Source organism: Leptonychotes weddellii, chromosome 2 (genome assembly GCF_054177405.1).
Source record: "Leptonychotes weddellii isolate Sample4059 chromosome 2, ASM5417740v2, whole genome shotgun sequence".
Lineage (NCBI taxonomy): Eukaryota > Metazoa > Chordata > Mammalia > Carnivora > Phocidae > Leptonychotes > Leptonychotes weddellii.
In genome coordinates this window covers 18,265,284-18,292,269 of record NC_138370.1, presented here as the reverse complement: position 1 = coordinate 18,292,269, position 26,986 = coordinate 18,265,284, and the positions used below count along the sequence as shown (strand labels likewise).

Genomic DNA, 26,986 nt, shown 5'->3' with positions numbered 1-26,986 from the left:
AAGATATCAATCAAAATTTGAGATCTGTTTAAGCAGACACTTGACAGGAATGATAACCCATTTACCATCTCTACAGTCAATAAAGTGATTCCTTACCTCCAGATACCTGTTGCATAATAAAGTATACTTGAAAATGCATTCAAAACAACAACTTTTTCTCCTTCTCCCTTTCCCTCTCCTATTCTCCCTGCCCCTTCTTCTTCCTCCCTCTCTACTTCCTCCCATTCTTCTCTCTACCCTCCCCCTCCTCTCTTTTCTCTCATTCTCCCCTCTCCCTCCCCTCTCCCTCCCCTCTCCTTCCTCATCTCCTCCTCCTCCTCCCCTTCCTCCTTCTTCCTCTTCTCTACCCTAGAACCATGTGGAAAACACTGCTTGCTAATGACTACACATTTTTTTTCTCATATTTTATCAGGGAAAGTAATGTATAATGATAGTAATGTATAATATAATAATAGTCCGCTCGACTATTTCATTTTCTAGTGGTCCTGGTCAATTGTCAACAAATGTGTTGTGTGGGCCCTCTGGGAATGATGCTAAAAAAGAAGTTGACTCAGCTGCTTCCTGGACTGTGAACAACATGGTAGAAATTTGGGCAGTCACCTTGGACTATGAGTTGACCTTGGGGATAGAAGCCACAAGCTAGGAGGTAGAACAGAAAGATGGAAGAGATGTGAGTCCTGAGGACTCTGGAACCTGCACAGTTTTGACTAAATACTCCAGATTTCCTTTACCTGAGAGAAAAATAAAATTTTATTTTGTTTATGCCTCTTCTATTTTCTATTTTTTTCTGTAACATGGAGCATATCAAATTCTAAGTGATACAAATAACATTTTCTGCCATCCAGCAGAATATTATTTTTGTGCTGGGTGTTTTGATCAAAACGTAAATAAATATACAACCCCCCCCAAAACACCATTAAACAAACATAAGCAACAACAAGATAAAACAAGAGCCAAGGAGGTCAATTAAGTTTGTAACACATTTCAATCTAATGCTTATATGGCCTACGTGAACACCCATGGTCTATAGGAGCAAATTAAAGGCTCTGTAAATTACCATAGAAAGGAGAGCTGGTTAACTTTGACCCAACCCTTCCTGGAAGTAATTATTAGTCCATGATCCCTTTCTCATGAAACACTTGTTAATACTGTGAATAAATGACACCACTGTGCCATTTTAAAATAGAGCTCAAGCAGCCACTGCAGAGAAACTGCCTTCCCTGCCTTTGTTAGAACTGGCCCAGAACCTTTGGACCAGTTGCTGGGTAAGTCAGCAATAGAACAGACATCTTAGTCACAAGAATGGTTGTGGACTTGCTCCACACAGAATCAGGAGCCAATCAATGTGAAACCCAGAGTAGCTTAGCTTGTTAACACCCACAGAAAACTCTCTTTTTCTTTTCTTACCTCAAATAATTGTTCCCTTTCCTTTTTCTCTTCTGCTCTCACCCTGCAAGTGCGACACTATTTGGGTTTCTACCTGAATCTGTGCTCCTCTGCCTGAAATTCTTCGATCCCAAAATAAATGCTCATTTGCTTCTCACTGTAGCTCTTATTTTCAGGTTAACAGCATCTTATAGTAAAGTGGTCTTGGAATCATTTTAGGAAACATCACTTTGGAGACTACACAGAATACTGGGCATAATGAAATCTTGGACAGACCCAGGAAAATGAAGAGGGTCTCAGCTCTGGCACTAAATGCCTGGTGAGTCCATCTTCTGTAGAACAAAGGACTCTGAATTAGATTGCTGATAAGCTTTCAGCCCTAAACTTCTGTTAAGCTGTCAGATTATGTCTGACAAATAGCTATCTTTTGGGTGTTCCTAGACTTAAGTGTATGGAAGTAACCTACTTCCTATATTTAAAAAAAAGCTGAAAAGAAAGTCTCATATTTTAAATTCTTCCCATCTCAAAGAAACTTAACCAAGAATTGAAAGTGGTATTTTCCTCATGACTTTGTTTCCTGACTTGCTTTACAGTTACGATAATTTTTTCTGTCATGGCTGTGAGGGCTAGTGGTGACATCCATGAGTTAATGAGAAGATGCAGCAGGGTCAACTATTCAGATGAATAGATTGAAATTGTTGACGAAAGCAATTGCAAATTAATGCTCCTTTTATCAAAGCCTGGTTGAAGGGCTGTTGCAATCCGCAGAAATGTGATTCTTTACACTGAACAGAAATGTCTTCCAATCTGGCTGAATTAAGCAACTCAAAAATAATTGAGAAGGAAAAATATGCAAATGCATTTGCACTTTTGGCCAACCTTCTTATGTATATGATTTGATAGTTTTGCTTTATGAGTAGGGAAAATGGAAAAAGGGTGCTAATTTTTCATAAAAATCTGCATTGTTGAAAGGCAAACTCACTGAAATAGCTTGATAACTTTTTGTATTTCACATTTTTAATTGAATTTTGAAATGTTTTCATATATTTTTGTCTTATAGAATTTAACTTAGTCCTATTTCCAATAATAGGTGTTTTAACAAGTGAAATTATTTTAACATTGTTAAAAATTATATAACAATCATGGAGATATATATTTTACATCAGTTTAAATTTATCAGCATAACTGAATATAAAAAAACCTCAAAGGACATAAATCTTAATTTGCACAAAGGAGGAATTAAGAAGGGATTATTTACTTTAACTAGGATTTTCTTGATTCAGTACTTTCCCTCATAGCTTTGCTCTAGACAGTTAAATCAACAACTCATTGAAAACGTATTCTGACTGATAAAACATAGTTTTACAGACCTTTGTGCAAGCCTAAGGAAACCCAAACCCACACACGTATAGTGACCTCTCTAAGGCTTCTGTTTGTATTAGGTATATGGCTTGGAGGCAAGCCCATGGAAAACCAGCTGGACAAAATGTCTCTATCACTCTTTAAGACCATGTGGGACCGATGGTGAGAGTTGCAAGTGTAGGTCATTTATCAAATGCATTTGTTATGGCCAACAGCACAAAATGAGGCTGCTTGCTCCACTCTTATTTATTATCTGCTTTTGGTAGTGTTCTTGGTTGCCTTCAAAGACTGTGAGCTTAGATATTAACATGGAGTTTACGTTACATAAGGCTCTGGTCATTCTGTGACACTTTATCAGCAAAAGCAAAGTGCCAACTCCCTCTCTCTTTCTGTGGCCCAGTCAGGATGGACAGCAATCACTAGATCACAGTTGCTAAGGGGCACCTAAGTCAGGCCTGGCCAATTGTGCTGCAGGCTGCTTGGATAACGCATTCATGTCCTTGCCTCAGGATCCTCACTGAAATCTGGGTACAACAGATACAGTTGATGATATAACCCACTTTCATTTCCCTGTCTTCCTTGCTAACAAAACCCTGACTTTGTTCAGTTACCACATGATCAAAGGAATGACCTCATCCACAGCTTGGGGTGAATTCCAGTTAGACTAAGACAATCATGGTAGTCCTATTTTCATGCCTTTGATCATGCAGCATTGGGCAAGTGACCCAGATGAGGCTGATGAGCCTTCTGGAGGGGAGTCCAAGATCTGTTTTCTAGCTCTGAAGGACACACTGGGGAGATGTGTTTTATGGCCTTGTAGTTACTGATCTGGATTGAACATCTAGAACTTCTGATGGCCTTTTATAAAATGAAAGGAACCAGCCTGAGGGCAAAGACAAAACACCAAAGAGGGTGAAGCAGAGAGAGGAAATAACCTGGTTCTTTGGTGACATTTCCTTAATGATCATAACTCACCTGGAGCCACTCCGGTTCTAGACCTTTTGTTCTGAGAGATGATGCATTTTCTTATTTTTAGAGCTTATTTTAGATGGCCATTGAAAGCTATTGAAAGGTATCATAGCTGATATATGTAAATACAATTTATAATCATATACTTAGCTTACAGAATTTTAGGGTTAAAACACATCTTAAAATTTAATGGAAGAAAAATAAAATATTAAAGTAAAAATGGGTAAAGCTTGATCATTTTATTTTCCATGGCCTAAAACTACTTTTAGTAGTTTACCATAAGTAAATGCAGACGGTTGGTGATGCCATAGATTCTTGATGAGACATTACTTGAGGTGGCCAGGTTTTTTCTAAGCATTCCAGAAATATGTTTTAAACATATACACAACTGGAGGGAGAAAAAAATTATGGGATATTTGGGGATATGAATCCCTAGCCAGGCAAGAGGGTGAGGGAGTTCAGACTAAGCAAACTTAAAGATTTTTCTTAATGTTGCTATATATTGTCAATCTAGGAAGTAAACTCTCGAGTCATCAAGGTGTGGAAAGTCCTCCACATCAATAAGCTCTCTCTTAACCTGATACTCCACCTCCTTTCCAATCTAACAACCCCAGATCCACTTCCACACTGTTCCCGTTTCCCACCAGTACATACTTGCCAGGTCCCAACTCTCAGTGAATAGTCCCAGAGTAGTGACAGTGTTTCTCCCTTCGGCCTACGTTGAGACATGATTCTAGCAATTGGCCTGCTTGTAATGAGAAGAGGTGGAACAGATCTGAAAAAGGGCGGACACTGTTTTGCAAGGCATATGCTATAGGTAAGATTCCTGCAAAGGTGTGTCCAGACACAGGTGAGCTGGTCCTCTTGATTCTAGGGGAAAGAGGATTGCTTCTGCTAACCCTGTGGAATAGAGAATGTGAAGTTTCGTGATATTCAAGCACAGCCACACAAATATACCAGGTTTCAGGCTCTTGCCTTTTCTCTGGTAAAGCACTGAATTTAGTATAGAAGGTCTGTCGAGCTGCACATTCAGTGTTCTTTGTGCTCCTGCTAATCTTTTAATTAAAACCTGGGCTGGATATCTAACACAGTACAATCTAATGCTGTGAAAGGTGAGAGTTTCTTTAAATGCTGCCATACAGTGCTTACAGCATTGAAAGAAAGCCCTGACATGATAGCTTATTCATTGGAGCCTATCTTTTCTTTTTTCTTTAATGATTGATTCCAAGACAGATAGGGAGAACTTGCCAATACACGATCCTTATAATTTCTATTGCTCTCATCTTGTTCATGTGCTACAGCTACTGAATAATCCAACACTCTCCCTTCCACCTGTACTTCATCCCAGTCCATGTGAGGTGAAAGAATTGTGATGCTCAGCATGCCAAAGGCCAATGTCACTTCACTTTCCACCAGCCCCGCCATCTTTGCTGCCATCTGATGGGGGAGTGATCCATTTCCAGTATCCCATTCTGGGGTTCTATTTTCTAGGATCACTCCAGACCCTAACCGTGTATGAGTTCCTCCAAAAGCAGAGGCCAGGATTTGGGTAAGGGTAATTTATTTAGGAATAAGAGAATCCTAGGAAGCAGAAGGGAGGGAAAAGGAAGAGTGAAACAAGGAATAAGGAAGAGTCAACTATGTGGGTTGCTGCTGTGGGTTGAGGTAGGGGTGTTGATTCCATGGAGGAATGTGTAGCTAACCTTCCAGAATTATCCTTCTGAAGGACAGAAGGCTGGGACATTAATCCACTTTGTACTTATCTCATATTCTTGAGAACTTCTCCTGGGTACAGGAATCCCTTGTAATTCTCTGGCAGCTTCAGAGACGTTGGGAAGATACACAGAGCTCTTGAGGTCAAATGTTGTCAGCGCACAGTAACAACTGTGGATGGAATTTGACGTGGGCACAGGGCATGTGACGTGGGCACCAAGCCATCAACTACAGTTCATATCTATAGATGACTGCTCCTGCTTAATAGATGTATAATATTGCAATGGCCTATTATATATTTCTGTGTATTGCTTGCTACTGAAGTTCAAAGCATTTGATTTGAGCATGCAAATAAAGTATGTAAATAGAAAGCTCACATTAATGCAAATGTATAAAGCAAAACATACTAAATTGAGGCATATTATACACTATTCCCCTTATTTTTCCAGGTAAAACTCTATTGCATTACTTTTATAACTTTGGTCATTACTACATAAGCTGAGGAATACTACAATGCAATTTTTTTAACTTTTTATTTGGAAATAGTTACAGAGTCATGGGAAGTTGCAAAACAACATAGCGTCCCGTGCACCCTTCCTCCAGCTTTCTCCAATGCAATACAATTTTAAATCTTTCTCCATCTCAATTTTACAGACTGTATATATACAGCTATAAGATTAATCTTTGAAAAGCATGCACCTGATCATGTTGCTTCCTATAAATATTCAATTTCTCCACATTGGCTATTGTCTGTCTTGCTTTTAAGACTCTTTCCCCACCAATTCTATAGGTTTAGCTCTTATGTGGGGTTCATTCATTCACCAAATATTTACTGAGAACTTACTAAGTGTTTGAGATACAGTAGTAAAGTGTTTTAGATACAGTGAACAAGGCTGGCAAGACGCTTGTCTTCCAGAAGGGAAGATAGATGATCAGTAAACACTCCATTCAATAAACATACTAATAAGTTACCTAAGTCCAGATTATGGTAAGTATGATGAATGTTACAAACAAGCTGATGCTATGTAAAATAACTAGGACAGTCCTCTCTGAGGAGGTAACCTAATGTTGTACCTAAGAAATTTAAATAGACCAGCTCTGGGAAGGAAGAGAGTTTTATCTTTAAGCAAAGATAAAACAAAACAAAACAAAACAAAAACAAGTGCAAAGACCCCCTTTGGGCCTTGATTTGAACAAAAACCAGAAAGGAAGCCAGCCACTGAGGAATGAGAATGATAAATAGTTAGTTTAGCAAGATACAGAGGAAGGATATTGTGTAGGACTTGTGGTTTGTGGTGTGAATTTAGGGTTTTATTCTAGCTGCAATGATAGATCAGTGGAGGTTTCTGAGTAGGGTGATGACATGATCTGGCTCATGCTTTGGAACAGCACTGTCAGATGACACTGTCTGCAGCAATGGGAATGTTCTCTGCACTGTTCAGTATGGTTGCCATATTGGATGAAATAGGTAGCTATTGAGCCCCTGAAATGTGGTTGTTGAGAGTAAGTTATCAGATTTTTAAATTTTGTTGCCCTTTATTTAATTTTAAAGAACGTGTAGCTAGGGGTTACCATATCAGGAAGCAGAGCTTTAGAAAGATCATTCTGGTTGATATGTGAAGAATGAATTGAAGGCAGAGGTAAAGACAGAAAAGTGGGTATGGAGATGCCAACTGGGCAACTATTGATATGGTCTTGGCAAAGGCTAATGGAAACTTGGACCCTCGTGGTAGCAGCATTGAGGATGGGTGGATGGTTTTCAGATATTTTGTAAATAGCAAACAGGACTTGTTGATGGATTAGGGTGGGGAGGAGTGAAAAGAAAGTGATGATCCAAAGATGACTTCTAGTTCTTTGGCGTGAGCAACAGAGTGGGAGGTGCCGATGATTAAAGATGGTGAGACTAAAGGAAAAAAAAAAAAAAAAGATTTGGGACAGGAAAGAAAACATCTCTTTTTAAACATTTTAAGTTTAGATATTTGTTTATTTTTATTTTCTTAAGATATCTATATATTATTACCTTTGTTACTCAATGATTCAGATAAATGAGATAGGTCATCACCTCTAAGCAGGTTCTAAATCTTTATTCTATCTGTGCTTTGGTTATGATGGCACCTCTGTTTGAAATACCATCTTTCATTTTATCTAATTATGTTCCATGCAACAGTAATAAACATTTCTAACCTACTTTTAACCAAGACCCATTGAAAAGAATATATTTTATATGATCACCAAGACACATATATTTTGAAATGAGAATTTGGGGAAGGATATTTAACCTTACTGCTTATGATGTCCCCCTGACATTCTCTTTCCTATTCAATTTGATTTGATTCTTTAAAATACTGCATGTATTCAATAAATTTATTTTTCTACCACCAGAGTCAAGGCCTAGAGTTTGAAATTCACTTCTTCAAGACTGATGTCAAATATTGGCTTTACTCCTTCTTCTAAGGCTGCTTTTATTGCTTCTCTGTGCAGAAGCACATTCTGCCTCTCTTCCTTACCACACTTAGCCTTTCCTTAATGATACTCATTTACTTTTCCTATCCATCTGATTCACTAACAAGTTCAAATAATGAAGAGATAATGATTATCGTTTATATTGCATAGAACAACATCGGTCTTCAAATAGGTGTGGGATTGGGGTGAATTGGAAGATGTATTCTACTGCACTGTGTGACACCACATCACCTTAACACCCAGCCACTTCATGCTTTCAGAGAGCAGAGCTAGCAGCTGGCTCACGAGCAGGACGCTACACTCTGGGAGTCACATTCAAGCAGCGGTAAGAAGAACAACTTCCACAATCCACAAGCCTTCTGAATTTTAGAGCTGTATAAAAAGGCGATTAAGAATAAGTGAAAAGGGTACAATAATTTATAACTTCTGACTTATATTTACCCGACAATTACATTTAATAATGCTGGGGCAGCAGGGTGATTCATTGAGGAAACCCAATCTCCACTGCTTTGCCTTTCCCCAGGACACTTCATCCTGAAAGTCTATACATTCCAGATGCACAAATAAGCCTTTTTGTGCATTTGTGTTGGTAGAAAAGAGAAATTTCAAGGTGCCTAGTTTGCCCAGAAGAAAATCTCTAAACCGGTTTTTATATATGAAGACCTTAGACTTACTTCAATGATTAAGCTGGATTTGCCAAAGCCAGGGGAAGTTTGGTAGTGGGGAAGACTTGGAGAGGGTGCCATTGGATCCCTACAACTGGGAAAGAGGATAGGGATTTTCCAGGTGTCAGAGAGAATTGTACCTGCCCAAACATAGTTCCTGTAAAGGAGAATGAATTCTGGAAGGGGATGTCTGTTTGGTGGCCAGTTAGTACCAAACACTGAGCTTTGTAGCCTTGGCCAGGAGCCTCCTATGTTCAAACTTGGCCCAGTGGGAAAAAATGTCCAGTGTCGCTGTTGGCATTAGTTGACCAATGGAACCAAGCACAGACCCCAACATTGGCAACTGGGGCCTGTCCTATTTTTTAGGATATATTAAAAGGTGAAGGAAGGGAAAAATGAAGAGGGGAAATCGGAGGGAGAGATGAGAGACTCTGGACTCTGAGAAACAAACAGGGTTTTAGAGGGGAGGGGGGAGGGGGGATGGGTTAGCCCGGTGATGGGTATTAAGGAGAGCACGTACTGCATGGAGCACTGGGTGTTATACGAAAACAATGGATCGTGGATCACCATATCAAAAACTAATGATATATTGTATGGTGACTAACATAACCTAATAAAATTTAAAAAATAAAAAAAAAAGGTGATGCAGGTCCCAGGGTTTTTATATAATAAAAGGGGTAGAGATGGAGCCTTGAAAACCGGCTAGAATTAAAAATTCCACCAACCTTGGGGTTTGGAAACTTCAGCCAATATTTTAAAAACATATTATCTATATTCCAAGTGCCATGGAGCATTCCATTTCTGTTCTACAATAGTTATAAAGTTAAAAGTTAAAACAAAAACAGCGTTCTTAGTGCTCTGGAGGTATCTGGCTCAATATACTTATTTTCATTCTATTCAGTAAAATAAAGCAGGCCAAATAAATGGCTTTCTCCTCAGTGTTAAGCTCCTTTCTCTCCGATATGTTGGAAAATCAATATTGCCTTGTCGAAGACAATGCATTGACCCATAAGGTGTTAGTGTGTTTCCTGTTAAGAAATACTTACGATGTGAATTCTGGCATTTGAAGTGACTAGATTAATGCTTCGCTTTTACAGATACTATAATTGTATAAAACCAAAGTAAGCAAATCTTTTCTGCCATTGGCCTGCGGAAGGAAACTGCAGGTGAAAATAACATGCTATTATTTCTCTCATCTCTAAAACAACAATGACTAGCAAAACCTTCTCTTCTTCCTCTAGCTTCTGTTCTCTTCTTCTTTTTATACAAATAATACTTAAAAGAATCATTTATAATCTTTATCTCTTCCAACTGTCTTGCACATGCTTACATTCCTGCATCTAAACTGCTCATATGAAAGTCAGAAATGTCCTTCATTTCTAGGTCAATGGCTAATTCCCGTCCCTATGTTTCTTGACCTGTCAGTATTTAACTCAGATACACCCCTGCTCCCTCAACACACACCCTTCATGCACTGTTTTTGCTCAGCTTCCAGACACCATGGTCATCTGGTTTTTCTCTCATGTCTCTGAAACTCCTGCTCAGTCTCTGCTGGTTCTTTCCCACTTCCCAGCTTCTAACTGTTGGAATGTTCAGGCCTCAGTTTCAGGTCCTTTTTTTCTACCTATACTTGCGTGATCTCATGCAGTAGCCTGGTTTTAAATACCACTGAAATGCAGATGATTCCCAAATATTTATCTTCAGTCTGGACCTCTCTCCTGAACTTGAGGCTTTAATCCTGCTGCCTTCTCAACATCTCGGCTTGAATGCCCAATAGGCATCACAAATTAGTATGGGTTGACTAAAAATGGAATGAATAAATACCTTTATGAGAGGGACATTCACAAGTCACAGTCTATGTAGACTAAGGCTTCCAGTGTTTGTTTGTCTTGTATGGTTTGTTACAAACTTACTTTCCACCTTCTCTTCCTCTGACTTCTAAGTAGACATCAGAGTAAATGCTTGGTAGACTGTGAGACTTGAGTTTTGGGCAACAAAGCATTTAATCAACTAACCAGAAAGCTTACTAAAAACTCCAAGCAAGGAACTTCGACTTCCTGGGACTTAGAGGAGAAGGAAGAATTTAGTCAGTCATTCAACAACTATGGGTCAAGCTCTGTTCTAAGCACTGGAGAAATAGCAGGTGATAAAGTAGACAAGATCCCTACTCCCCTAAGATTCGCATTATAATGGGGCAGCGGAAGCAGGAGAGGAACAGACAATAAACAAAAGCAAATAAATACACAACATGTAAAATGGCAACAGGGCTATGAAGAACAATAGTACAGGGAATGGAGAACAAAGTGAAGTGGCATCTATGTTAGACAAGGTGATTAGGTCCAGCCTGTGTGAGGGGATGAGGTCTTAACAAAGGCTTGGGGAAAGGGACAGACAGAACCATGCATATTCCTAGGGAAAGAGGTTTCCAGACAGAAAGCATAGGCAAGGAAAAGGCTCTGTAGAAACAGATTGCTGAATGTGTTTGTGAGAATACAGTGACTACTATATAGGACTCAATTGCTATTTGGCTTTGTTTCCTTCTTTCCCCATGCACAGTAATTTAGGGAGATCTTTACAAAAGTATCCAGCACATCTATAAAATATATGATTCTAGTTTAAGGAAGATTATATCATTTACGTACTATATTCCCTTTGCTTTTCTACATTAAAAGAAATCAATTGTTTGTCTAGGTAAGAATGGGAACACAAAATAATAGCACAAGCCATTTTAATGGAAGCATCAGTCAAAACCCAGTGTGATCCTGTCTGTGGATACACAATGCGGTACCTGAGTATAAACACAAATATGCAGGCTCATTTCTATTTCTGTGGAATGCTCAACACAAGATGTTTTCTTGAAGGTAGAACATTTGTCATACTGTGTTTCTGACCACAAAAATGGACTGGACAGTTCTTATTTTCCTTTCTCTTCTCAAGAACAATTTAAATTAACCTAAATCAGAATATTTGGACATATGCTTTCCCTCTTGTTACACAAAGTATTCTGTTTTGTAATTATTTCTATTTTGAGTTGCATTCTCTGGCAAGTATTCTTTCAATGTTTAAATCTCATTGCCCTGTGATGCACTGTTTGTTGGTTACTTTAGGGTATTGGGAGATTATGAATGAAGAAAACACTCTTATGTTACTTGTTGAGAAAAAGCTGTCCTCATTTTTCTGGGAGGCTCATTTTCCTAGACAAAGCTGGCATGAGATGGAAAAGGGTACAATCTTCCTTTCCAGGTAATAAGGTTGGCCAAATTACTCCATGCAATCTATGGATCGTAACATGGTCTAGCCAAATTGTCCAGTTTCCTATACTAATAAAGATTTTTAAAAGAGATTTTCTGTACTAGAGAAGATAGGCTAATTCCCATAAAAGAATTGAACTAGTTATTTGTACATAGAGCCTTTGTTTCTTAAATTCCCAGCTTGGCTACGGCAAATGGCTCTGGCTAGTTCTTTGGTTCCTCATTTCTCGCTTTTCTTGTACCTAAATACAAATAACTTGTCCGTTACTTCTTCTTGGTAATTTGTGCTGCAAAATCTCAAAAAAGAAAAAAAAAAGCTAATGAAGTACATTGCAAAATTATCTTCATGTGTCATCCTTTGAGTTATTAAGTTGAAACAGCCCTCAGTGCCCTGTAGTAATAATTATTAAAATCTTCCCCAGGTTAAAGGTTAAGAAAATAATAATTAAGACTATCCAGTAGACTCCTAATGTTAAATGATGTACTTTACAACAACTAGGAGGTAAATGTATATTTTAGAAAATTAACACTGAGCATATTGAGTGTATGTATATGGGCCCTCTAGCCCATATTTTATAATGAACTCCTACTCACAAACAACAAAACAATTTTTTGCCTATGAATATGCATCTTTATGGTCAAATCAGTGGTTTCATATGCAACTCTTTCCGCTCAATTAATAGAGCTGATTTCATTCCACTTTCTGGTTCTGAAACCATGGGGTGGGGCAGGCACTGTGGAGTGTCAGGTCATAAATTAGGAAATATTTAGTTTTATACCTCATGATTCATTAAATTTACCAATAAAACCTAGCTTACAAGCATCTACTATAGCATTTTATTTATTTTTTTAAATATTTTATTTATTTATTTGACACAGAGAGAGACGGAGAGCAAGCACAAGCAGAGAGAACGGCAGGCAGGGGAGAAGCAGGCTCCCCGCTGATCAAGGAGCCTGATGTGGGGCTCCATCCCAGGACCCTGGGATCATGACCTGAGCCGAAGGCAGACACTTAACCAACTGGGCCACCCGGGTGCCCCTGCTGTAGCATTTTAATTCCATTTCCACACTGATAAAATGTACTAGAAATCACAGAGCTTAAACAAGAAGAAAAACAAATCGGGACAATTACTAAGGCATATGGATTAGCAGACTTTCTCTTCACTTTGTCTGCTTTAAAGGATTCTGCCTTTGCTGTCACAGTTTCTTATCATTCCCTGCCTTTCATGGAAAATTTTGGTAGTTTTTCCAACTCATATTAAGATAGAAGTTGGGGAAGGGAGGAGCAATACAAGGATCAGTGTTCCTGCGAGCAGGGTGGGGGAATGCGTCCACTCCCCATCTTCCTGAATCCCTACTGTACTGACCCGGCCAGACCCAATTGCGATGCATCCAGCCTGTGCAGAACCATCAACAGGTGCCCCAGCTGAAGAAAAAGTACAGTCATATTTACTTACCTCATTTTAAGTGTTTATCAGATCTCCAGCCGGGCCTCAACACAGTCCTTCAAGCATTATTTCCCTAGTCAGTAGACTTCTACCCTCAGACCTTCTTCTCCTGTTCAAACCCTCAACATCCTCCTCATAGCCTCTCTCTCAGGAGAGAGAAGCTTATTTTATTTAAAAAAATGAAACCACTAGAAAACAATGTTCTTACTTTCTCCTACCAAACCTACTTATTTGCACTTGGACCCAGGGAGTCAGTCTTTCTTCAGATTTTAAGAATGAATGGTTTCTTCTTCTAATTAATCCCTCTATTTATGTACCATTCACTGGTTAGTATACATCTGTGTAGAACATTCTGTTTCCTTTTCAAGTGTTTTGTTCCTAAAACAACAACAACAAACCCGCTCTCTCTTCCTTTCTTCCCTTTTCCTCCTCCCCCTGTTCCAACATTTCCCCCCCACCTAGGATCGTTTAAATCAGGCTAAGGGTGAGGGCACCTGGGGGACTCATGGGTTAAGTGATCACTGTTGATTTCGGTTCAGGTCATGATCTCAGGGTCATGGGAACTCCGCTGGGCTGTGCGCTCAGCACCAAGTCTGCTTGTCCCTCTCCCTCTGCTCTTCCCCCAGCTTGCACGCTCTCTCTCTCTCTCTCTCAAATAAATAAATAACCTTTAAAAAATACAATAAGGGGCGCCTGGGTGACGCAGTTGGTTAAGCATCTGCTTTTGGCTCAGGTCATGATCCTGGGGTCCTGGGATCGAGCCCCACTGAGCAGGGAGCCCTTCACCTTCTCCCTCTGACCCTCCCCTGCTCATGCTCTCTCTCTCTAATAATATAAATAAAAAATCTTAAAAAATAAATCAGAATAAGAGGGACTATCTCCATCTTCAAACAAAACACCTGTCTAGACCCTACATTTCCAACTAGCCACTGCCTGATTTCATTGTTCTCTCTTCCAACAAAATCCTTTGAAATCATTATCTATACTCACTGTCTTTTTCGCTTTTCATTCTCTCTAGAAACTCTTCCAATTGGATTTTGTCCACACCATACCGAAACTACTTCTGCCAAGGTCACTAAAGACCTCCAAATTTCCAAATGCAATGCCCAATTCTTGCTAGTCACTCTATTCAACTGTCTGCAGCACTGGATCAAGGTAATCTCTCTCTCATTCTTTAAAGGTGTTCTTCACTTGACTCCAGGTGTCCACCACCTGCCCAGACCCTTCCTATTAGTCTCTCTCATTAGGTCTTCCTCCTCTACCTTTCAATGGAGGCATGAGTAGGGTTCATTTGTCCACATGGCTCCTTTAGGTAATTTCAGGTCTTACAGCTTCCTAACATGCAAATATTCACGGATGACGCCCAAATTTATAGCCTGTGAGTGCCAGATTTAAAAAGTCCAACTGCTTATTTGACATCTCTAGTAGGATGTCCAATAGGTATTTAAATGGGATATACCAAAAATATAACTCATGATTTCTCTTCACACCCACAATTCCATTTTACCAAGTCTCCAACCCTTCCCCACCCCGCTTGACTCCAAGGTTGTAGGTAGTTCTGTATTTTTACCTCTGGATTATTAGAATTTTTTAGAGGGCAAACCATTTTTTCCTTAATGATTTTGTATTCAGAAATATATTGTACTTTCATGCTTTGTTCTAAAAGATTTAAAGATTCTTTCAGTGGTGAGACACAATACAATGACACTTAGATAGAAGAAAGGCAGAAACCTTTGTTACTTATACTCAGGATGAAAGAAAGCTACCAGGCAGGGCCCTTCAGGGGTTGTAACAGGGACAGGATAACAACAAACTGAAGCTATGGGAGCCGCTTTCCTAAGGTGAGTGGAGTAGGTTACCTAGATTTGGGTGCATCCCTGGAGACTGGCTAATTTGAATAATTTCTCTGGGTCCTGGGGCATAGGGCCTGTCTCTAGATGTCTGGTACCTGGCCCTGGGGAGATGAGAGTAGGTGCATTTGGCCCAGATAAGGGAAGTGGCTGGGGTGTGGAATTTTTCAGCTAGGCAAGAAGGGGACCTAATTGGCCTCTAGCCAGGGTCTCAAAACTAGATCAGGAAAGCATTAAAGAGAAGAAGAAAAAACTGTATTATGCACTTGACCTTGTATCTCACACACACATGGACACACACACACACACACACTCTTGTTCTGTCCTGCCACCTTTTGGTTTCTATTCTGATTCCTTTAGTTAAGACACTTTATTATTTTTTCTTTCAGATGGAGTGCTTGGATGATAGTTTCTCTTGTAGTTTCTCAAATATTTTTGTTTTTAACCCTGAAATGAAATAAAATCTTAGCTGGGTCCAAGATTCTTGAACTGTACCATTTTTCTCACAGTGGTTGATAGCTGCTCTTACCACCATCTTCTCGCCTCCAGCGTTGTAGATGAGGATTCCGACCTTTTCCCTTTGCTTTTTTTTTTACCCTGAATGTTATAACATTTTTTTTGCCTTTCTTTTTTTTCTCCCTTGGAGAGTTCAGAAATTTTACAGGATGCCTTTAGGCATCATGTCTTTTCTCATCAATCTGGCCTGGGGTTTGGAAAGCCCATTTAATTCGTGGCACCGGGCTTTTAGTTCACACACAAAAATTTCCTATTATTTTTCCTTTTATTGACTCTCCACTTTTTTTTTTTTTTTACTTCCTGGTAGTACTTTTAATCTTATACTAAGATTATGTTCTCCAAGATTCTTTTTTTTTCCCTCGTGGTTTTGCTCTGGTTTCTCTGCCATTTTTTTCTCCGTGCATTTGGAATGTTTCTTGCACTTGATCTTCAAGGACACACGTTTGAGTAGTAAACATCCTCTCCTCCAACTCATCTCAGATATTGTTTGGCTGATAAATCATGTTGTTAATCTACAAATATCCTTTCCCTGAGGGTTCTCTATACTTGAATCCCCTTACATACTCTCATGATTTTTAACCACTTGTCATCTGGATCTCTCAGCAGTTTTACTTCCCTGGATATGCATTCTGGCCATTCTTTCTTTGAATGTTGGTCTCTTTTAGGTGGGTTGTCCTTGTCTTTGATGGACTGCTGAGGGTCAGGCCACAACTGGGAACTGTCCCAGAAGCAGTGGGAGTCAACAGCATCTCCACCCCACAGATGGACAGTAGAGAAACAAGATGGGTCATCAGGCCTTCAAAGGCTCCAGAGTGAGTCACCGGGAGTGTGGCTTCATTGTATCTCCCAGCCTTGGGAACAACCCGCTTAGCTGTCCACCTTACTCCCACTTTTAGAGCCAGGAAGACGAGTTCTCTGCAGACGATAGAATTTCTCACTAGTTCTCCTTATTTGGACCCCAAAAGTACCCAGACTTCTCTTCAATGCCTCTGGGCCCCAGAAATCAGTGGCCCACTCATTATTCTCTAGTCATTTACTTCACTTTGTTTTTATTAGGTCACTTATTTATATATAAATTATCTCATCAGAAAAAATGCTCCATGAGGCCAAGACTGTATGGTTCATGGTTCTCTCTCCAGTGCTTGGCACATAGAGAGAATGTGCTCCATAAATATTTCTGAAGGTTTAATGAATTAAGGAATGAGGAGAGTCTGAAGACAAGACTAGAGGAGCTGTGGGAGAGTGAGAGAAATGGCTACCAGGGAAGAGAGCGATTAAGGGATGTTGCTGTGAAGAACATGAGTGAAGAAATGTCAAAAAAGTGTGTGAACAATGTTGACCTTTCTTGAGGTTTTCTTTTTTCCACGATATTTCTCTGTGGACTCTGGCTTGCATAGTGCTACTGATATGATTAACTGATTTGGCTGTCTTTATGTGGTTTGTATATGATTTTAAGAGTAAAAATAAAAAAGAACACATTTTACTTATACATATAATCAATCAATGCCAATGAGAAACTTCCAAATGGTGACATTAGCAAATCACAGATTTGATTTGAAACTTCAAACCATTTGGGAGTAGACTTAGCCAGGCTTAGTGAATAATCAAATTAGCAGGATACACATATGCACTTACATGCATCTACTTGGGTGTTTCAGGGACAGGAACACACTTCTAGAGACTGGGTGTTACATAGATAGAAGCAAAAAGAAGAAGGGAACAGAAACTCTGAAAACATTTGGAAGAGGTACAGGAAAGAACATTGTTTCTCTCTCTCTCGAGCTCAGTGCATAACCTACCCTACCATGGTGTAGTATATCAGAAAAAAAAAAAATCAGGAAAGATTTATTTTGCCTTGCTTTTTAAAACACACTAGAAAATACCCGATACTGGGGCACCTGAGTGGCTCAGCTGGTTAAGCGTCTGCCTTCGGCTCAGGTCATGATCCCAGGGTCCTGGGATCGAGCCCCGCATCAGGCTCCCTACTCCATGGAAAGCCTGTTTCTCCCTCTCCCACTTCCTCTGCTTGTGTTCCCTCTCTTGCTGAGTCTCTCTCCGTCAAAGAAATAAAATAATCTTAAAAAAAAAAAAAGAAAATACCTGATATTTAAATCTGCCTTAGATGACATTCATTTGAAAGACTTCAAACAGATCCAAGAATATTAGAAAACATTTAGTTTTCTAATTCATTTGCATAAGATCTACAACTGTGTGAATTCATTTAAATTTTACTTAACATGTGGCTGAGGAAGGAAAGAGACATAGGAGATCAAACAGATTCAGTAAGTGAATACATTGTATTAGAAATATCTGGGAAAGATTTGAGTTAATGCATTGCTCAGATAAGTCAGGTATGTTAAACATGAGTTTGTAGGTCGCTCTCTCTCTCACTAAAAATTTTAAGCCTGATGTGTTCCTATAAAAATTAGTGTAAAATCTATACATACTTATAAACCTCATGCATATTATGTATTATTTGTAGAGAATAAAGCAAAGAAAAAACAACCAGATGTAAACACTTGAGAGGAACTGACTTTTAGTCCCGATTTGTATACAGCTTGGTTTCTTAACATTTTGGGGTCTTAGATTTCCTTTTGCAGAAGGAGTTTAACTATACAATCCTATTGATTTCCAACTATAGATTTTAATGACTAGAATAAGTTTTGGCTGAAAAAAATTTCTGATTATATTCAGTCTTAATTGTGGAATTTGTGTATGTGATGTGTGTGTACATATATTTGTATATACATAAATAAATGCCTGTATGTATATACACATAAATGTGTATATTCAGTGGTGCTCACTAAAGTGAAGTCTTTGGTTCAAAATGTAAATTTTGACTAAATGCAGTTACATGTTTACGAAGTCATCTATTGTTTTAAGCACCTGGCATCTAGTAAGAACCTATTATTTTGACAGCAAGGATGTGGGAATGCTTAGGTGCTTGCTCAACATCTTTCATCATCATGCTACAAGCTCTGTAGGATTGACTAGCTTATTATGTGGAGTAGGCCAGCAACGAGCTATATTTGTAAACCTCAGTAAACAAAACACACCACACTTATTATATATTACCTGCATCAGTGATGCTTTAAAAACACAGTTCTTTTTCCCAAGAATGTGTACACCTAGGTATGTTATGCAGGCAAATAGGTGTATTGCTTTGAAAGTAAGTCTGAGCCATTCTTCATTTTGTCAATTTAAACTTTTTCATAGACTTGGATGGTTGTTAGAGCACTATCATTTGTGGATTTAAAAGGCATTGGTAATTTGTCCTTAAAGATGCAGATTTCCTCCCACAAATCTCTTTTTTTTTCTTATAGAGTAAATTGACAATAAATGCATTATGTGTTTCCATTCTTGAACAAAATAGAACTTGATGATTATATTTTAATGAGGGCTGTGGTTTCAATGTGTGAGCAAAGTAATTGCTTAGAAACCCTTTGCAGTCTTACTCAAATCAGATTAAATATCTGAATACTATACCAGAAAAATAAGAGGACAATTTTCAACCATTCTTAGTCACTGAATAAATAGAAAAGAAAGTGAAATTGCTCATATCACACCTTATAATTATGTCTCTCCTGCTGAGGTATCCCAAAAGGTGCAATTAAAAGATAACGATACAGAAAATAATAGCTTAATTTAATATTGAAATATAAATACAATGATTTTGAGTATTCAGAAAGTGGATTTGTTTCTTGGTTCTCCATCATAGTCATCTGCCCAGTGGATAAACTCTTCTTTGAACTAGTTAGCATTAATGAGAGACACCCTTCAGATGGAATTACATAGTCTGTAGCTGAACCCAGGATTTAGAGAACCTCAAACTTTGTCAGAGAGAAAAGAGGACTCTTACTTTATTCTTTTGTTGTTGTTGCTTAGAATGTATACTTTCCAACTTTTGAAGTGAAAGAATGGGATCAAAATACTAAAATATATTTAGTTATGCTTGATATATTAGTTTCCTCCTGCTGTTCTAACAAATCACCACAAATTTAGTAGTTCAAGACAATACATTTATTATGCTATATAGTTCTTCACATCAGAAGTCTTAAATGGATCTTACTGTGTTAGAATTGGTGTACAGGGCTGCAGTCCTTTGGGAGTGTCTAGGAGAGAATTCTTTTCTTTCTCTTTTCCAGCTTCCAGAGGTCCCTATACTCCTTGGCTCATTCTCTTCCTACCCCTTCATCGTCAACATAATAGGTTGAGTCCTTTCCATGTGGCCTATTTCTCAACTTGATGTTTGCTTTTCAATCTTATTTATGATGTTTTCAATGTACAGATATTTTTATATCAGCATGTTCATATATACTGACTTTAAAAAATATATTCATTTTTCATATGCCTACATGTTATAATTACATATTAGCTAGATATTTTCCACTACTTTCTTCAAATTTTTATGGCTTTATCTTTTTAGTTTAAACCAAAATACACATTTCAGTATACTTGTATACATTATAAGGTAAGAATTTAACCATGAGAGACTATGGACTCTGAGAAACAAACTGAGGGTTCTAGAGGGGAGGGGGGTGGGGGGATGGGTTAGCCTGGTGATGGGTATGAAAGAGGGCACATACTGAATGGAGCACCGGGTGTTATATGCAAACAACAAATCACGGAACACTACATCAAAAACTAATGATGTAATGTATGGTGATTAAGATAACATAATAAAATAAAATTTAAAAAAAGAATTTAAATTTCTTTGCAAATTATTTTCTCATTTAATTTGTTGAGCATTTCAACTTCCCACATTCGTTTGTAATTCTTGACATATATACACACACACACACTGTTGTGGCTATATGTATATATACGCATATATGTGTGTATGCACACATGTGTATACATGTATGTACATATACATGTACATATACACATATACATATGTGGGTAGTTATATAAAGGTATGAATGCTAAGTAATTTTTTTGGAGTTATGAAGGTAAAGTTTGTTGTAACAAAAAAAATTGATTATATGGTTAAACATTTTAAGGAAGTAGAAATTTATCACATAACTGTTACCAATTTTGGTTAGTAAAAAGACAAACAAGAAAGAATTAAACTTAATCCCTATATTTTAATAATTTAATTCATTCTAATTAAATATTTTGAAAAATCAACAGTTTTCAAATTCATTTCAGTAGAAGGCCAGTATACCATGAAAACAAAAATCTTTACTCAAGTAACTGGAATTATTCATTTAGTTTAGTAAGACTATTTACTGTTACTGCTTTTAGGGTCTTTATATGCTCATGCTTTGCGAATTTCTAAGAAAATGAAATATGAGGCGGTATTTCCTGAATTTGACTATAGAATCCTTTCCCCAAAGTAGCCTTATGTTACAAATGATTCACACTTTGTGAATAATAACATTGTTATTTTGATAAATTATAAAATGTGAGGCAGTTTTTAAATTATTTGTGCTTTATCTTTTGCAATAATATGAAGCATTTATTTCCTAAATTTCTGATTTACTGAAAAACTGGAAGAAATTCAAGGCCAACCACACAGCTGTTGATATAAGAATAATGTGAAGTAACTAGTTTGCCAGATTTCTAACCTCCCCTTAGGTCTGTCATTTTGTTAAGTAAACTATATTGCTTTCACATTGTCAACTATAATTATTAATTGGGTCTCTCACACGCCTAACACAGTTCCTCATATGTAATGTGTATATAAATAAATAAGGAATACATGATGCATCATTGTTGCCAGACATATAGCTGGGATCTAAAAATCATGAATCCTGTTACTTACACACTATTCCATTTTCATTATTTTGCTCTCAAGTGCTTATTTACATTATCCACACATGGTAGTAGGTTGGCCATTGTAGGGATTAATTCTCTGTGAAGTTTCCTCTCAAAGTTCTAACAGGAGACAGAAGAGTAGTATAGAACATACTAACATTATATGGAACAAGCTATATTTTGTTGGCATTTCCCTTCATTTTCTAGATTTCGATTTCAGGTCTGAAGTCTGTTCAGAGGAGGGAGAGATTGCAGTCACTTGGGGCACTCAGTCAAGACTTCTTGGAAGTGTTTGCATTTCGGCTGACCCAGAACTATGATTAAGATAATTCAGGGCACCTGGGTGGCTCAGATGGTTGAGCGTCTGCCTTCGGCTCAGGTCATGATCCCAGGGTCCTGGGATCGAGTCCCGCATCGGGCTCCCTGCTCCTTGGGAGCCTGCTTCTTCCTCTGCTTCACTCTCTCTCTCTCTGTCTCTCATGAATAGATAAATAAAATCTAAAAAAAAAAAAAAAGATAATTCAGAGAGAATAAACGCTTTCTAGGGCTGACTCATCTATGGCAGAGACAAGAAAAAATGGCGCACATAAGGGAAAAAAAACAAGTGGTGCTATTTGCCCAGATAACTGAGATATGTTAGAACTAATGATAGTAATTTGGAAAAGGTAAGCAGTGGCCACAGTACAAAGGAGACTTAGTAAAAGGGATTTAACTTTTCTCCAAATGAAATGTCTTTCTTGTCAGTCTTTCTTGAAAATAGAGAAAATTACTTCAGTGTGTTACTTCTGTTTGCTATACTTTTAGTGCTGCCTTGATGAGAAAAATAGATAAACTAAATGTTTAGAGACTACTGTTTAACTCTTGAAGACTTCCCAATTAGGCCAAACCTTTTATTTTCTTTGTAAGAAATCTAAAATACAGACACATATTTATACCATCTATTACAAGAAGAAGCAGTGTTAATAATTTAGAAGTGATCTTCCATGTTGGTTACTTTTCCTCATTGAAATGCTATGTGCTTCTCACAGGAGGAATGTGAAAAATGAAGGTGAAAATACACAATCATGTCATTTACCTTGTGCTTTATAGAGAGTGTGTGACCTGATTCTATAATCAATTGTTATTTTCATTTTCCAGATGAGAAAACTGAGAAGCAAAAGAGGTGATAGAATTTGCCCAAGGTTACCTAGCCCAGTAAGTGGCTGAAGATTATGAGTCCAGGGAGTATGATTTCACAGTCCAATCCTATCCTAATGACCATACACTTCTTCTCAAGGAGTGCCAGAGCCCCGGATACATAAAAGAAACTCGCTAAAAGCTCACAATTCCCTTTTCTTTAATTTCTCTTCCTTTTGCTTGGATTTCTTTTTTTTTTCTTTTTCTTTTTTTGTATTTTAAGTATTTTGATAACATTTTGGCATTGTGGGGAGGGGTAGAGAAAAATGCTTTAAAAAAAAAAACCCTCTTTTCCATTCTTACTCTTTTTAATGAAAACATTATTCTTTTTATGTCACATAAACAATTTTTTTAAAGATTTTATTTATTTATTTGAGAGAGAGAGAGAATGAGAGACAGAGAGCATGAGAGGGAGGAGGGTCAGAGGGAGAAGCAGACTCCCTGCCGAGCAGGGAGCCCGATGCGGGACTCGATCCCGGGACTCCAGGATCATGACCTGAGCCGAAGGCAGTCGCTTAACCAACTGAGCCACCCAGATGCCCAACATGAACAATTTTAATGTAAGGTACAGCCATCTATATATCAAACATTTACCAATATATGCATTTTGCAGAAAAGAAAAAATCAATAGTCCCCACCATTAGGTGTGTAAGTAAAGTTACCAATCATTCCTTCTCTACACAGTTTTACGGAGGGAACTAAGTACACGAAGACATAGAGCAACACTGCTGGGCAAAAAGCTGCTATTACGGTATGACCTGGACTAGAGTCTAATACCTCAAGGGCAGAGTTCTGATAAAACACTGTTGGGGCATGCAGTTTGCTGGACGTGAACAGAGCATCTTCTTTCCATTAGCCTAAATCCTAATCTTGTTCATTTACTGCCTCCTACCAGGCTGAACACATCCAGAGTGAGAACTAGTATGCTTTAGCTGTGTGTACAGGCCAAGAGGACAAGCAGGAAGGGCTGGCGGGCTTACTGATTTTACCTGGAGGTGACAGAAGCTGGAATGAGAGTGTGCACTTCAGGCTGCAGTGACTCTGCCCATTGGTAAATATGGGTCAATCAGTGCCTTGGAATATGACCGAGGAATGGAACACGTAATAGGAGGAAGGAACAGAGAGCATCTCCCCCTACACAAAGATCAACACTTTAAGAGAGCTTTAAAAAAAACCAAGCTCAATCGTTAGACATGGATCATGTCTAAACTCTGTGAGAAGAATTTGCAAATAAATTCGCTCTTTAGATATCTGAAAGAAAAATTTCCCAATTATGAGATAATATTCACTGAAATCATTATATAAACTGTCACAGCAGATGGAATTAATAGATAATAATCTTATTTGGAGTTGCTTAAAAAGTGAACATAATGTTGAGCTTGATGGTAAAGACTTTTTATTTATACCCATTGATGTTACATTTTAATTTTTTTACATGCAACATATTAAAGATATAAGTAATCACACACATATACACATGTAGTATGTTAATGATATAACACACACATGAAGTACTAACCCAGAAAGACTATATGACAGAAAAAATAATTGTTTCTCAAGAATAAATACTACTCTTAGTTCCAAGATAAATGTAACTATATGGATAAGTAATTAAACAGACTCAGCCTTCATTTATATGTTGAGAGAAAACAGCTCTAGGACAATACAGTTCATGTGTTTTGAACCGTATTCACATTTTTCATATCCCTAATGTAGCCAGGAGTTCTTTGCATTGAGACTTGGAAATGAGCAAAGGATTTCAGTGGGCATTGCCTAAGAATCCCTCCAGCGATTATCTCATTCTATGTGAGGGTACACATTTAATTGATTTTCCATTTGTAGGCTATTTTATAATTTTGTGACTTAGAAATTAATTTGCATAGAACTATTGGTAATATAAACAATATTTATCCATAGTAACACACATGAATTTCATTCCATGGAGAGACCAGTAATTTCTGCTGTGTAGAAAAGATAACCACAAACATTTAATTTTATTGCCCTAAGAGATATTAACCTGTTTAGTATCATGCAACACATTTGTTTCAGCGCACACACACACACGTATATATGTTCTTCAAATTCTTTTTTTTTTTTTAAAGATTTTATTTATTTGATAGAGACACAGCGAGAGAAGGAACACAAGCAGGGGGAGTGAGAGAGGGAGAAGCAGGCCTCCCACTGAGCAGGGAGCAGGGAGCCCGATGCGGGGCTCGATCCCAGGACTCCAGAATCATGACCTGAGCTGAAGGCAGATGCTTAACGACTGAGCTACCCAGGCGCCCCTCTTCAAATTCTTTTAACCAGTCTTTACTATTACTAATTTGCTCATTAATACCCTAGTTGAATAAAATTGCTGATTTGTGTTTATTTTGTATTTGCATGAGGTTCATAGTTTTAACTTCCTGAAAATTATAAATTACCATACACACATGTCAATAAATACATTGATTCAAATGGATGCACATTAATAATTAATGTTACTTGGAAGAGGTTCAGAGTGGTCATAAGAGTTATTGAGTTTCGGGACGCCTGGGTGGCTCAGTCAGTTAAGCGTCTGCCTTCAGCTCAGGTCATGATCCCAGGGTCCTGGGATCGAGTCCCACATCGGGCTCCCTGCTCCACGGGGAGCCTGCTTCTCCCTCTGCCTCTGCCTCTCTCTCTCTCTATCTCTCATGAATAAATAAATAAAATCTTTAAAAAAAAAGAGTTATTGAGTTTCTTTATGACCAATGCAATAAGAACATTTTTCTCAACTCCGCAAGAAAATGTGATAACTTTTTGCCAGATACATGAATGTGCATGGCCACTCTCTACAGCCACACAAGCTGTGAGCTACAGAAACACACGGTGCCTTTACAAGGATGCTCCGAGGAGTTGTGCGATACGGCAGCTTGGCTAAAGTGGACTAGTAACATCTATTGAACACACTTTTTTTCAGTGAAAGATTTGACTTATTCAAGTAGCTGAAAACACTGCATAATAGAAACTGCTTTAGTTTAGATGTTGTTTATACTGGGCTACGAACCATGGACGTACTGCCAGGCTGTCTTCAGAAGACTTGAAATGCTATTGATGGTTTAAAAACTGTACACCCAATAGAAAAAGGAGGAAGACAATTTAATCTTTCATCCAGATCTGGACGTGCATCAAATTAGATGACAGCTCCTATCAGCAAATGGGTATTTCATGATGGTATTTTAGAAGAAATGGTTTGTGATGGACAATTCAGAAATGCTTCCCCCAAAAGTGGATGGTTCTTTACGAAGTTTCAGGTCGTAACCCTTGCAGAAAACACTGATGCCCAACAACTGATTCTTGGTCAGGAAACAAGGGTTTTCCAGGCTCCGTGTGGCTGGGCTGCCTTTATGATGTTTTTTTGTTGTTGTTTAATTTTGAGAGGCATGCGCATTTTTTTATTATGTTATGTTAATCACCATACATTACATCATCAGTTTTTGATGTAGTGTTCCATGATTCATTGTTTGTGCATAACACCCAGTGCTCCATGCAGAACGTGCCCTCTTTAATACCCATCACCAGGCTAACTATGATGTTTCTGTGCTGTAACTAAGAGGGTCCTTTGGACTGGACAGAGAGCGGGGGTTGGGGGGCGGTGTACACCATCAGTCACAGTGGAAGGCTGTGTAAAAGATGACCCAAAGGACCCTGGAGAGGGCAAAAGGGGTCCTAAGCCTTTCTTTTGTGAGCTCCCACCTGCCGACATATTCTTTCTCATCTATCTGCAGGCACCGTTTTAAATGTTCTATGTATATGAGTTCATTTACTTTTTTGGTTTGATTTATAAAGAAGTGATAATAAAGCAGCCTAGTAGTGTGGGTTTGGGGGGAAAGTAGGCTGATATGAATTACTTTATGGACCTAAGGACTGTAAGAAATCTGGGGTGGTGGTGGCAAAAGTGCTTTCCTAAGACAAGCATTTGGACAAACAGAAGTATTTGTTCTTCTAATTACCAAATAGTTCATTTCCATCATTCCAACTGTTTTTCTTTTTCTTTAGCTTTTTGTGCTTTTTTCTTTTTTTCAAAGACCCTATAGGCAAGTTTTTTTTTTTTTGAGAGAGAGAGAGAGAGCAAGAGGGGTAGGGAGGGGCAGAGGGAGAGAGAGAATCTTAAGCAGGTTTCACACCCAGTGGTGCAGAGTCTGAAGTGGGGCTCAATCTCAGGAACCTGAGATCGTGACCTGAGCCGAAATCAAGAGTCAGATGCTAACTGACTGAGCCACTCAGGTGCTCCTAGGCAAGAATTTTTTTAAAAAAAGAATTACACCCAGCCACCCCATCCCTCCCACCCCCCACCACTCCAGCAACCCTCGGTTTGTTTCCTGAGATTAAGAATTTATATGTTGAAGAAGGAGAAGGAGAAGGAGAAGGAGAAGGAGAAGGAGAAGGAGAAGGAGAAGGAGAAG

General features: G+C 38.4%; 1 long non-coding RNA gene across 1 annotated transcript; it reads left to right on the top strand.

Moving 5' to 3' along the window:
- Positions 1-1,868: 1,868 nt before the first annotated feature.
- On the top strand, positions 1,869-24,647 carry LOC145717776 (uncharacterized). The gene is made up of 4 exons (XR_014141186.1): positions 1,869-8,218; positions 22,521-22,577; positions 23,244-23,310; positions 23,455-24,647. It is a non-coding gene; the product is annotated as an uncharacterized LOC145717776 (long non-coding RNA).
- The last annotated feature ends 2,339 nt before the right edge of the window (positions 24,648-26,986 follow it).